Source organism: Cydia splendana, chromosome 24 (genome assembly GCF_910591565.1).
Source record: "Cydia splendana chromosome 24, ilCydSple1.2, whole genome shotgun sequence".
Classification (NCBI taxonomy): Eukaryota; Metazoa; Arthropoda; class Insecta; order Lepidoptera; family Tortricidae; genus Cydia; species Cydia splendana.
Genome location: NC_085983.1, coordinates 647298 through 659981, shown reverse-complemented (window position 1 = coordinate 659981; position 12684 = coordinate 647298).

The window sequence follows — 12684 nt, the reverse complement described above, 5'->3', positions numbered from 1 at the left end:
ACCTTGTCTCGTCCTATCTTGACAGAGGAGAATCCTGCGTGGGAATCTTCCTAGATCTGGCCAAGGCGTTTGACACTGTCTCAATCCCGATTTTGCTAAGGAAGCTTGAACTGTTAGGCATTCGCGGTATCGCATGGAACTGGTTCCAAAGCTACCTTACAAACCGGAAGCAGTGTGTAAGACTCGGCACTTTAGTCAGTGATTCAGCCCCGATAACCTTCGGTGTGCCACAGGGAAGCGTCCTCGGTCCCACTCTATTTCTGATCTACCTCAATGACTTAATCTCTCTACCCGTCAGTCAGGCAGAAATTATCTGCTACGCAGACGACACTGCTCTGCTGTTTCACGATGCCTCCTGGGCTCGTTGCTTCGCGGTAGCAGAGACAGGTTTGACTGTGATTGCCAAGTGGCTCGCTGACAACCTGCTTTCACTTAATATTTCAAAAACAAAATACTTATGTTTTCATAAAACGGCCTCTTCTGCCCCCAGCTCGCGACCAGATCTCAAGCTTTCTTGTGGCAGTGCAGAGGATGACCCAGCTATTCACTCGAGTAGAGTTTTCGATGTGGTTAGTAATTGTACCACCGTAAAGTACCTGGGCATTACGCTTGATGAAAATCTTAATTTCAAAAAGCACATCGAATTGTTGTCTGCTAGAGTCCGAAAGGTTGTATTCATTATGAAGCTGCTACGAAATTCTGCTACGAGGGAGTTGCTTAAGCTTGTATACACTTCGATTTGTGAATCCATCCTATCATACTGCATTGGTGTGTGGGGTGGCTCCACTAGCTCTGCACTACTGCCTCTCGAAAGGACCCAAAGGTTTGTGCTCAAGGTCATGCTCGGGAAACCCGGGTTGTTTCCGACTGTTTCCCTTTATAAAGACGCGGATGTTCTTAGTGTCAGGCAATTATTAATCCTACGAGTTGCAACTCAACGTGCTGTTCCTCACCCTGCATAACAATGAAGTGGCTCTTTTGCGCATAATGGCAGCAAAACTATCCACGTGCGCCTCCGCAAACATTGTTGACGCGCTGCAGTAGCGAGGGAGCCCCATCAGCACCCTAAACGCATTATTATACTGTACGCGCAGGGCACTGTACTGTTTTTGCGTGTAGTTCACCCACAGGCTGCTGGTGTAAAAAGATGTACAAAAAGCTCGGAACAACGTAATCTTTACTGCCGGTGAGCTACACGCAAACCTGCGGGCAATCATGTTCGCCCTCACAGCCAGTGCCCTGCGCTCCCTTCCCACATGTCCCAGGTATTTAAAATTGTCTACCAACTTAAACGGGTTGTTGTTTAGCTGTAATACTGGGACTGTTGATGGACATTTACCTCCACTCCAAACACCATCATTTCGCTCTTTACAGAGTTGTATTTAAGACCGTGTGCGGCAGCGTATCGCTCGCAGACCGTTATAAGCCTCGCGAGACCACAGGGTGACGCGCTCAACAGCACCATGTCGTCCGCGTAGCTAATGTTGTTAATGCAAACGCCTTGCACATGGCACCCGACATGTGTGCTGCTGAGCTCGGCAATAAGTCCATTAACACATTCGACACCGCGTACCCGACTCTCGGGCACTCGTAAACTTTACTCAGATGCCGGCATACCCGCTAGTCGGGCAAGAGCTATAAACCTACACGCGACGCCGAAGTGCCCGACAGGCGGGCAAGCATTGCATCTTCACTACCTCAGGGCTGCCACTGCCACTAACAGAAAAAATTGTAAGTCTTCTGATTATTATGTGGTCGATTACAAAATAAAAATTCTTATTAGTTGGTTACGTGAAATTGCATACACGGGTATGTATCAATAGGAGTTAGAATTAGGAGAAGAACAAAACGGGGAGCCTAAACAGATGAGACAGCAGATTTAATTTTATCCACATACTTATACGAAAGTTACTTGGCACAGCCCTGAGCGTCCGCCGCTTGCCCGACTAGCGGGTTCGCGGCGTGCGGCATTGAGTTGCACGTCGTTGCCCGACTAGCGAGTACTGTCGGTTTCTGGGGTATTGTTTGAAATTTTGCCTGGTTGCGAAAGTGTTAACGTATAGATTGAAGAGCTTCGGGGAGGTTAGCCCTCCCTGCCTTACCCCGCACTCCAAACTATACGGTTCCGACAACGCTCCCGCCCATCGAACGCTATTGACCTGTCTTGTGTACCAAAATTTGAAAATAGATATAAGATCTGGAGGTACCTCCATCTCCTCAAGCTTTCTCCATAGTATATCATAACAGACCAGGTCAAAAGCCCTCGACAGGCCGAGAAAGCACGCGTAAACAGGTGTGTCTCTATCAGTATAATACCTAACAGTCTGCTTTAAACACAATATAGCACTTTCAGTCGACAATTCGGGCCTGAACCCGAACTGATTGTCGTGCAGCTGTATATACTTATCTAATTGTGTATTAAGGTGCAGTGGGTTCAGAAAACGAAGTTTTTAAAAAGCCGTAGCTCTTTTTTGGATCACAATACGGCTGCCATACATTCAATTAACAATCTTGAGGGCTTTTTCTAGTGACTTCCGCGATTCGAATCCTAAGTTTTTGACTTTTGCTCGATAGAAAACGATCACGAACATAGGTCTAAAACGGACTTTAAACATTCGTAACAATTTGTGCACAAAAGATAAAAATATGAAAACTGCTTCTAATAACGCGCAATTTTATGCTTGAGCGAATTCCGCGATTACTTTTTTTTTTAATTTAACATTAAATAAATAAGTTCAAAAACATGATATCAGCGGTCCCGTGCACGCAACTTCTTTGATCAGATGCCCGCTGGGCTTGAACGAAGGCGGTCCTATCGCGGGGCGCACTAAACTCACAGTTGGGTTTGGCAATTATTTTGACATTAAATCATATACGTATACGAAAAAGTATACCAGTAGACAAATTGTATTTAAAAAAATAGGGTAAATTAATTATCATCACATAGAGCTCGGGTCTCATCTTAAATTTGATTTGTTGTTGTTTACGGGGGATAATTATTGAAAAACGCAGTAAACTATCTCAAAACAATACGGTTCTAAAATCATTTAAGTAATTTGCTCCTTCAAACCCCGCTTAAAATGAAAAAAGTTTGAAGACTCATACTTTCTGATTGGAGTTAATTTTCATTATGCTGGTATTACCTAATATTGCGTAATTTTAAAAACGTACCCATGTGACTTCTGTACGTCAACGTCAATGAACTGATTGTGATGACAATTTTGTGATCTTGTATTTATGTTAGAGAACTTTTGATCTTCAAATATTACCTATTAATACGGAACGATATGTAAATATTTCGTGTACTGCTTGAAAATCTTGAAGCGGTACACCTATCTTGTTGCTGTGAGGTCCGCCCAGATATACCTATAATGCGGTTACGTGCTGTTCTGCAAACCTTCATGAAATCAAGAATAAATAAACGACTATAGTCTAGCCTCAGTCCTAGTGAGTTTTTGCGGCTCGTGAGGCCGAGATATACTTGCCTACGAGGCTTACAGGCCAATACCGTTGCGGACTGGTTTACTGTGATTGTCTATGTATCGATTGTTATCCAAATTTACTATAAAATAAAACAAAGTTTCTAGTTCAATTATATTCTGTGCATATTTAATTTTATTTTTTATACCTCGTCGATGACAAACAAGCATACGGCCCGTCTGATGGTAAGCAGTCTCCGTAGCCTATGGACGCCTGCAACTCCAGAGGTGTTAGGTACATGCGCGTTGCCTTGCCTAACCCTCCGCACCCTCGTTCATAACTGGCAACCATACTCACCGGCAGGAACAATACTATGAGTAGGATCTAGTGTTATTTGGCTGCAGATTTCTGTAAGGTCGAGCTCTGCTCTAGATCTGGAATGACATCCGCTATGCTGTGTCCTACCACACAAAGCGAGATGTAATTCACAGTGCCCATACCTCTCTTTTGGACGTAGTTCAAGGACCAGAGGAATGTCCATATATCTTAAGTATTTCCGTACTAAATAACTACACAGATTCAGATTCTGAACATATAACCGTAAGTTTACCAAAAATTTGGCGTAGCTGTACAGTCAGATGCAGAGAAAAACAATCCGACAAAATTAAATTTCCACCCTGCCAGGACTTTATTTATTGATAAAGATAACGATATGTTTGCAAAAATGTAGTGATGAACATAGGTGGACAGTAATTTTGGATGCGTAGGGGAGAGCGGGGAGAAACGCAACACTTTGTACTTTGAACTTAGTTTTTGGCTAACCGTTATTATTTTGATGAAATTAATGTAGTCATATATAACTTCATTGCATGTTCTGTACATTAACATCTTGATTAACCTTATAATTGTGTATTTTGTATGTAAGTACCAGAGTGACTAAAAAATCGTCTTTTGTTACTCATGACCCGTTGGCGTGCAGAAAGTAACACGTGTGGGTCAAAAGTAACAAGACACAGTGGGCTGTAATTAATATAATATGATAGGTATATCAAATCAAAAAAGTACTAATTAAATATGTAAATTATTATTGATCACACACTTTAATATTTGCATTTTAACTACATAAACATTAGCATTTTAAGAAAACAAGTCAATATTAAGTCCTCGTTAGAAATTGTTTTTATTTCAAGTGATGAGGTCAATTATTCTGTTATAAACATGTTTTCTACTCAGATAATTCAGGGTCAGAGTTTTTTCACTCACAAATATGGCATACATCGTTTAAATCAGGGGTCTCCAAACTTTTTTACCTGAGGGCCATATTGCGCCTCAGAATTTTCGCGCAGGCCACCGTCGGCGCCGGGGGGGGGGTGTATCTGGTTGCTGCTGAACTGATACTGATAGGGCTGAACACCTGGAGCCTGCCTCCCGCGGGCCTCATCATTGACGCATTAAGCATGTGACACCATATTAGATTCAATAGGTATATATTGTATGGGATGTAAGTGTTACTTTTGTACCTATACGGCTTTGTTACTTTTGTACCCGACCGCATTTTTCTGAAAACATGAAAGATATCTTTGAAACGGAACGTGGTCGAGAAAATAAATTGCAATCAATCTAATCAATAATCAATATCCCTTCGGGTGGCAGGGCCTCCGGTTGAAGGGTAGGAGAAATGGCGCGGCCATTTTTTTAAATATGCCCCTGCGTGGCAGAGGGCGGGAGCCGGACACTTCCCTAATTGGCGGCGAACCGGGAGACGGTTCCGTCATAACAAGCCCGTGAGTGGCAGAGACCGTCTCCCGGCCTCTGTGCGACATCGTATTTCGCGCCTAAAATAAAACCGTTAAAACTATGCCTTGCTTGTTCACTCTTGCAAGATGCATTCGTCAATAAACAAGGATGGTATTCCTTAACGGTCGAATTCCCGCGTAAAATAAAGTTTGTTAGAACTGTGTGAATCATATTAAATGTATTGTTTTGTCATAAAAACTGCTTTTTCTACAGTCAATTGTTTTATTTCCTAATTATACGTATTTTTATACATGAAAGTAGAAAAAAATTGGTAATAATATGAGATTTGATCAAGTCCAGCATAATTCACATAAAATAGAATGTAATTCATTGGTATACAATCAAATAAACCACTTTATGCTGAATTCAATAATACATAGTTAATATATATCCTTCATACATATTTTTTGAGAAACGGTCATATTTCTAACACGCGCCAAATTCGCGATGACCATCCTGGAGGCCCCGCCACTTGACGTATATTTTTCCAAAATGGCCGCGCCACTCAACCTCAACCCACCGTTAAATCTGAGGCGCCGCCATTCAACGGCTTGTTATGTCTGTCCGTCTCCCGGCTCCCCGCCACTTACCGTAGAGACCGGGAGCCGGACAATGCCACTCTAGGGGATATGCAAATATTCAGAAACTGTATGTATTTTAATACAACGTAAACATCAAATAACTAAAAGTCGAAAAACGTACTTTTGATTCGAAAAATCACGTTGCGTCCTCTCACACAACCTAATAGCACGTGGCGCCCGTTTCGACTGAATGCAAGTGAAGGGGGCGCCACTGTCTATCACCTAATAGCAGCGGAGTGGTGTTTTGACTATTAGATACACCTACAGAGCAATAGTTACTTTCCTTTCCACCCGCCGTTACGTTTGTCCCCGCTCTCCCCTACATTTCACTTGAAAAAGCATGCAAAATTTTCTTATTAGCTAGGTACTACAATTAAATATATACAGATTGAAGCTAAGCTAAGGTAAGTAAGTTATACAATAATAACATCATCGGAATACACATATGATTTCAATGAAATTGTCATTGAATTGATTTTGCGCCTTATCGAAAGCCCTATTGAATAGAGTAGTACCTAAATAACGTTTTTCATCTGACGACTTCTGTATTTATTCGGTTTATTTAGTACGCGTATCTAATGAATTCGATTTTAGTTAATTTACATTTAAATACGTCACATGTGACATGAACAGACAAGGAGAGTAAGATAAAATATATTGTTTCTCTTCCTTCTTTCAATGGAACTTTTTTTAGAGTTTCTCTTCCTCAAAGGAGGCTAGTGGTTATCACGAAACTCAAAATACTCTCATTTGCATCTTAAAAAAAACAGGATGGGTCACTGACCTGTCCCAGTAAAGTGAGGTAGTGTGCGTGAAGTGTGCTTGTGTGTGAAATGGGGTAATTTGACAGAATCTGAAAATTTTCCTCGGGCATACCTCGCCTTAAGCAGACTGTCAAGTATTTTTGCAACAACAGTGGCAAGTGAAATTGGCCTGTAGTTGGTCTTGTCCGACGTATCTCCAGTCTTGTTTTTTACAATCGGAACAACAACGGTTTTCATTAGTTCGGCCGCTAAATACGAATGCCCCAGACATAATGTATATAACATTGCCAGCACTCGAGGTAGGTGTGGGCCCGCACATTGCAGGTGTTCGATGCTGAGACCATCGTGACCCGGGGATTTGCCTCCAGACATTTTCTTTATCGTTTTAGTGACATCTTCGGCGGTTATTTTAGTCCCGATCGTAATGGTCTCAGCTTCGCACCCTGCATGTGATGGTCCTAGTGGTGAGCGAACCAAAAATTGATTTTTAAAAAGTTCAGCAATCTGTTTGGGGTCACTTATACCATCGACACTCGCGGGACGACCAGGTTTAGTGTTCATTCTATTCGTACACTTCCAAAATTGCTTAAAGTCTTTTTTAGAGTGAAATGATGCCATCCTATCAAGCTTAATTTGAAACTCGTTTTTTTGGCACCATTTCAATCGGGATTTAAACAACTTTCGGCTCTCGATCATGGAATTGTATACTGGACCCGAATTAGGTCTATTGTACCACACCCATGCTTGAAACATACGTCTGGCCTCCCCGTGAGCCTCGCGGACATGTTTATTCCAACCTATAACAACTTTATTTCTATTACACTTCGCATTAGAGCTACTAATTACAGCCGAACGTCTCAAGGCTTCTATGATATTCATATACAAGTTATCAATAGCAGCCTTATGCTCATAATTTGTACATAATTTATTTGCAAAAGCACAATCATGGAAACAAGCAGGAAGATCTATGCTACTTAATCGCTTATGACATTCACTTGTGAACACGTCCCTCTGTTTCACATCCCTGTTACCCCAAATTAATATCCTCGTAGAAATCTTTACTGTAAATTTCATATACGAAAGAATCTGTGTCGGTATATAATAATTTACACTTGTCACCGTCATACTTTTTCATCATATAGTCATAATGAAAGTCGTACATGAGAGTTTTTGAAAGTTCTAATATTGTGAAACCTACATACGTAGGCTTGCCGTACACAATTTTTGCACTGTTCAACTGTACCGCAACCAGATCTTCTGAAAAAACTAGACAGCTGTGGAAATGCGGTTTTGAAACGTACCTCGCTAGCCCATATCGAGGCTTTGAATACGTCTCAATGTCATCCCAATTTTTGCAGAAATGCACTACTTTTCTCTTTTCAATATTCTCAATGCTCTTACCAAAAATACTGTTTACAAAGACTTTATAGAGGTATTTTTCAAAAGCGCTTGTCGCCTGCGCTCTTTTCTTAGAGTTGAGGTCGACGTTCGGTTTCAACCATTGTTCCTGACGGAATGAAAGTATTCTGTGTATTTTATTTAAAACAAGTCCTTTTGATATACACTGTTTTAGATTCATCCCGTGAATGACATAACTTGATTTATCATCTAGACTTAAAAGCAGTTTTTTTGTCTTAGATCCGGGTGTACATTTAGTTTCAGCGCAAAAAGGGTAATCTCGATGTGAGTCGTGTAATTCGTTAGGGTATATTAAATCCACCTCTAAAATGTAGCCAACGGGGGAGTCGGGTTTAATCGAGTCGAGGTGGAATGATGAAATTTCCTCATCGGATAACCATTTGAAATTGCCGATGGGTAGGTGCTGCGTCATGGCCCAACCATAGAGATTGTTAACGTCGAGATACGTAATAAATGTGTCCTCCTTCTGAGGGTTATATGTTCGCATGTACTTACTGTTTGCAATCGAATGACGCTTCGGCACCTGACTAACACCGCCCCTAATGCCCGCCTTTATGAATTGGATCATTTCGTAAATCAGTTAATAATTCCAATTGAACACGGGTGTAACGTAGCATAGCGCTCCATGAAAGACCCGGAGCTGTGTAAAAATGGCAGGGGTCCAGTTTGTAAGCTTCAAGACAAACTAGACGAAAGTTTTCAAACACCGCCAAAAGGATCACATCCGTCTTTAAGTATAAATCACTGTACTGACCGAGGGTTTTTATTTCGAATTTTTCCCAAACATCAAGAGCGTGTTGGTAATCTTCCTTTTTCACGTGCGTGTCAGTGAATTTACTATAAAACTGCTTTCTTTTCGGTAATTTTTTTTCGTCTAATTTTTTCTAAGAGTCGACGTACTCATATGGAACGACGCCTTTGCGCGACAATATGTCAAACGCACCCTCTCCGTCAATGTCTTGTGAGTGCGACGGTATGTATTTAGGTAGAATTTTAAATTGCTCTCGCGATAAATTGTTGACTAGTTTGTCCAGGCTACTACTTAGAAATTTGTATGAGTCAATGAAACGAAGTGTCAGGCATGAATTAATCTTCTTGTAAAAGGATATATACTTCTCCTTGGTATGCGGTATACAGCCAATTTCACCCCTTTTTTATCCAATTCGGTAATGAATAAATGGCTATCATATCCGCTAAGATTGTGGAAAATAACAGGCAAAAATTTTGGGATAGTGTAGTCGAGATTACAGTCATTGTGAGCTTTACCACGCACTCTGCCCGTCAGGTGGCAATGATCTATGACAGAATAACCTTCCAAGGGCTCTTCACAAATATGACACACGTTCGAGTCTTGATCAGTCATCGTCTCCATAGCGATTGGAACAATTTTTCGGAGAATTTTCAATATTTTAAAAGCGTGTTTGTAGAGTTGTTTCACAAAGATTTCTACACAATCTTTCCCCCGGTATGAGAAAAATTTACACAAACTCTCATCATATTCGCAATGAACGTAGAACGCAAAACTGCACGGCATATGTTGCGCAACATTAAATGTGTTTTTAGACTCGCTCTGTTTCCTGCTCATTGGTGAAAGGATTGACTCAAAGTCTGCGTAAATCACGAATGGTACTTTATATTTGTGATGGAATTCCTTAAACTTGAGAATTTCTTCACCCTCCCGGGGTAGCACAAGTAATTTTTCCCCACACCCCATTTTCGTGTGTATATTCAATTTATCAAGGGTATTAAACTTTTGTAAGCAACCGTCACAATAAAATTGTTTTTTTGTGTTCCCACCTTTTCTAGAGCACATGGATAACAACCGCGACATACTTCTTATGGTTGTAAAGTGGCAGCTTTTCGGATTTTCGTGAATAAGTAAATGCACCTGTCTCGTGTCATCGTTCTTCACCATGTGCGATATGCGTAAAGGTTACAATTAGAGGCCAATCATCCTGTGTATCATCCACACAATATACGTGCCCTCTGACGTTGTTATTATTTTGAAACGTTTTAATGTCTTTCAATTGCGTGGGGAATGTAATACCATCCCAGTTTAAAGAATCCTTATACTGCACATATTTCGACACGCGAAAACCATTACTATTTTGAGGATATAGAGCTGCGAGTACCTCCCACATAAAGCATGCGTCATCGTTGTTTCTCACATTAACGCACGCCTTTTTCGCCTCGATCCAGTCGGGTAGAGCTATGTACTTTGCAGGTCTCAGCGGGCAAAACTTGTTAATGTTTACATCTAAATACAAAATTTCTTCCAACGCCCACCCACTGTCACGTTCTTGAAACTCGTCCATCTTAGCCGTAACGGTCGAAAGTACATTATCGAAGAAGGCTTCAAAGTCCATTGCGGCGTCCAACATAACAGTTTTCACAGTAAACGATTTGGTGTCTCGCATAATGTCGTCGCCTTTCTCGCTGACAATGGATTTCATGTATTTCGCCATCAGCTCAACGTGTACCTTGATTTGTCTATGTAGGCCGATTTCAAATTCCAAAACTTTCTTCGTATCATCTTTGATCGAGTTTAAAAATTCTTCGGGGTCGAGCTTGTGATCATAGGAGGCGTCAAACCGATAAGTAATAATTCGACACCTAAATGCCGATTGAACAACATATGCATCCACCACCTCTGATAGCAACAGGTGTCTGGCTGAATTAGAATGCTCCCCCAAATTATTCGAAGGTACATCTTCGTTACAATATCCGCAGTGATAAATAATAACCCTCTCGGACGGTTCCTGCCCCGCTGATAGCAACAGGTGCCGGACTGAGTTTAAATGCCTCCTCAAAACTTCCGCAGGAACATCTTCGTTACAATATATGCAGCGATAAATACCCATGACGAGACGAGTGTACACACTAGTACAAAGTCACCCGCAAACTGAATGAATATAGGTCCGAAGAATGCAATTTATGCGAAAAATTTCATTCCTAGAATAGAGCGGCGGCATCGTTGGTGGGGAAGGCAGTCAACCTTGTTCACACAACTTGTACTTACCTATTATTTATGTATACTTCATCGAAAAAGAGAATGTCGACTTGTGGTGTTGGATGAGTAATACGCAGTAAAGGTCAGTGGTTTTAATAATTTATTGCCATAGTGGTTTAATTTGCATATTTTAATTTAAAAGAACAGCGAGGCGTTGAATAATATGTCGGCGGCTATACATTTGAGCTCGCAATCAACTATAGAGTTATGATCGCACAGACAGTCCATGTATAAAAATGCTTGATTCACAGTTTCAGGTTTCTTCGCTTCTAAATGTTTCTTGAAAAAGTTAAAACGATTCTCGTACATGGTCTTGCTCTTACTCAATTGCTTTATCTGAGCGCTCACACACGCTATAATTTTTTCAATATTCCACCAGTCGGCGCGTCCAATTAACAGAGTTTTTTGTTCATCATCGTGAAGTATCAACTCGTCGGTTGAAGATGATGGCATGTCAACAGCATGTAGACATTTATTGGTGGATCGTATGTGTGCGGCGGTCAAACTGGAAGGGTTAATGAGAAAACTTCTTATTGCTTCAATTTTAGTCATGTCAGCAATACACTCGAACCAATCGTTTTCACTTATTGTCCCCACACCTTGTCACCACATGTTACAAATGTTTTAAATTCGACTTGCGTACCAAAAACTTCCAGCTTCAAGTACAGACACACGTAGGAGAATGATGACGGCGACGGCTCGTTCACACCGATTCGATGAATTTTATACACACTCTTAGCCAATTGACAGCTGTTTGTAATGATGGAGCTCACGTATGAAGGATAATAATAGTGGTAATGATGGTAATCCATTTTTAGTAACGCTGAGACGAGTGTTCTCGTTGAAATCTATCAGGAAACTGACACACACTGCTTAATTTGTCTTTTTCACCTTTCCAATGAGAGGGCTGTACTCGTACAAGGAGTCGTGTAAGATGAGACAGTATGCTGCCAGGTGTTGAGGAGCGTTCGCTGAAAATTTCATTTCCACACGTATGTCCACGAGGCCCGTATTAAAGGTGTCGGCCTGTCTAGATGTATCTATGACAACGAGGGCTCCGTGCGTTTTATAATTCGAGATGTCCATCGATGGGGTCGGTATAGCTTTTCCATAATAGGCTCGTTGGAAATTAGCGTACGCATCGTATTGCAGTGCTAATTGATTACTGGAAAAGTTGGAATTGAAAGAATCGTAGGGATAGCAGTGTGAGTTTAGATATACATTACAATGTTGTAAATTAGCATGATCGAAGTGACATGATTCTTTCCTTTTGACTCTACGTCCAGTCTGCAGTCCTATAATGACGAAACGCGGTTTCTCTAACATGGTGGTCGTTTTAATTGGCCACACGTGTTCATGAACGCCGGTCATTAGCGCGGGATATTCGTACAGTTCCCAGGTGCGAAAAGCTATCGGTACAGGTATGTCGTTTTCAACGTATCGCATTAAGCGAAGTTTCTCCCTATCGGATACTTTTACAACCGGTACACGCCAAACGATGCGTGAAATAGTAACTTTAACCTCTCCATCGTCAGTCGCTGGTAGAGCACAGTTGTCATTAGTGCTAGCCCTGTTCAGTATCAATTCATGCTTCGCGTTGACTATAACTTTTTTATAGTCCTCAGCGAATCCCAATAGGTGCGAGAGAGGTGCGGTGAAGCTAAATGCGCCTTTATCTTTTGCGACAACATCC